Raw genomic sequence first — 1,963 nt, 5'->3', positions numbered from 1 at the left:
CCAAATTCTCCGCGGGCGGGAAGGGGTTAACGGAGGGGGCGTGGCTTGCGAGACGGCGCGGCGAGAACCAATCAGCGGCCGGGGCTGTGCGCTGCGCTGCCGTCTCGCAGCCAATTGCGCATGCGCGTGTTCGTGCGGTAGCGCTGCCCTGTGCGTTTCTCTGGGTTTCCGGTGCGGTCCCGCAGGAGCAGCGCTGTGTCCTGGGCTGCGCACGGCAGCAGGTACGGGTGGGCACGGAACAGGGGGAGGGCCGCGCCTGTAGGGCCGTTTAGGGCGCTTTGCGGAAGGATGGCTTTGGAGTCTTTTTCTTCTCTTTGTGGGGCGTTTTCCTGTCATTACGGGACCGCTGTAAGGACGAGGCCTTTGAGCGCGCTTCTGGGGGCTGCGCCCGTTCCGGGTCCGTTTGTGGTCATTTTCGGGCCGTTTCGGTGCCTTTTTGGGACCGCTGTGCGCTGCGTTGGGGTCGGTCTGGGCAGCTCGGGCACATTCCGGGACAGAGTAGTCAGACAAACGCGGAGCGGCACCAGACGGAGCCGTCCCGGTGAGCACCGCCCCGCACGGCGCTGCCACAAGATGGCGCCGCCCCGCAGCGTTTGAGGGAGGGGCGGAGCGAACAGCGCTGCCGAAGGCGGGGCCGTGTCACGTGGTAAGCGGCGCTTTGTGGTTGACCGCTTGCATGATAGCGGCACGCGCGATCACGTGATCGCCTCCGCGTTGCTATGGGAACGGGCACCACCTCCAAGATGGCGGCTCCCGGAACAGCGCGGGGCGCCGCGCGCGGACCCGCACCCGCCGTTCTCGTGCGCGGTTCCCGGCTCCACCGCTCACCCCGCGGCCGCCAGGAGCCCCGCCCTGCAGGCCGGGCCGCGGCCACCCGCACCGCTGAGCGCTGAGGCCTGTTCTGTTCAGCATCTTTACTGATGATCTGGATGAGGGCAGTGAGAGCACCCTCAGTCAGTTTGCAGACGACACCGAGCTGGCAGGAAGTGTCGATCTGCCTGGGGGTAGCAAGGCCCTGCTGAGAGATCTGGACAGGCTGGATCTCTGGGCTGAAGCCAGTGGGATGAGGTTCAACAAGACCAAGTGCCGGGTCCTGCACTTTGGCCGCAACAACCCCAGGCAACGCTACAGGCTTGGGGCAGAGTGGCTGGAAGGTTGTGTGGAGGAAACGGACCTGGGGGTATTAGTCGATGCTGGGCTGAGCATGAGCCAGCAGTGTGCCCAGGTGGCAAAGAAGGTCAATGGCATCCTGGCTTGCGTCAGAAATAGTGCAGCCAGTAGGAGCAGGGAAGTGATTGTCCCTCTGTACTCAGCCCTGGTGAGGCCGCACCTCGAGGGCTGTGTTCAGTTCTGGGCCCCTCACTGCAAGAAAGACATTGAGGGCCTGGAGCGTGTTCAGAGGAGGGCACGGAGCTGTGAGGGGAATGGAGCACAGGGCTGATGAGGAGCGGCTGAGGGAGCTGAGATTGTTCAGCCTGCAGAAGAGAAGGCTCAAGCAGGACCTTACCGCTGTATGACTCCTGAAGGGAGGTTGTGGTGAGCTGGTGGTCGGCCTCTTCTCTCTTGTAACAGTGATAGGATGAGGGGGAATGGCCTCAAGTTGCCCGGGGGAGATTGAGGCTGGACACTAGGAAATAGTGCTGCTCCAAGAGAGTGGTCAGGCGCTGGAATGGGCTGCCCAGGGAGGTGGAGGAGACCCTTGGACTGGATGATTGTGGAGGTCTCTTCCAACCTCGGTGACTCTATGATTCCTTCTGGCAGCACTGCTCTCAACCCCCCCCCTCTGTGACACACGTGGTGGCACCAAGCGTGCCCTCACTTTGCTGCTGGCCTCGCAGAGCAGTGCAGGGACACAACAGGAGGACGCGATGCTGTCGTCATAGGGACAGCAACAGCAGTGACTGCAGAGGATCTAATAAATAGCAACTTTAATGCTCAGTGCAACTACAAAATGCTGCAGCTC

At 62.5% G+C, this 1,963-nt stretch overlaps 1 long non-coding RNA gene across 1 annotated transcript in view; it reads left to right on the top strand.

Annotated features, from left to right (window-relative positions):
• Positions 1–6: 6 nt before the first annotated feature.
• Positions 7–1,963, top strand: part of LOC110391880 — a 14,044-nt gene continuing 12,087 nt past the window's right edge. The window contains exon 1 of the long non-coding RNA XR_002434172.1: positions 7–221. This is a non-coding gene — a long non-coding RNA (uncharacterized LOC110391880). The remainder of the gene's footprint in view (positions 222–1,963) is intronic.

The sequence above is a fragment of the Numida meleagris genome, unplaced genomic scaffold, assembly GCF_002078875.1.
Source record: "Numida meleagris isolate 19003 breed g44 Domestic line unplaced genomic scaffold, NumMel1.0 unplaced_Scaffold590, whole genome shotgun sequence".
Taxonomy (NCBI): Eukaryota; Metazoa; Chordata; class Aves; order Galliformes; family Numididae; genus Numida; species Numida meleagris.
Note: the sequence above shows the minus strand (reverse complement) of the source record. Positions and strands in the feature narration are given on the sequence as shown.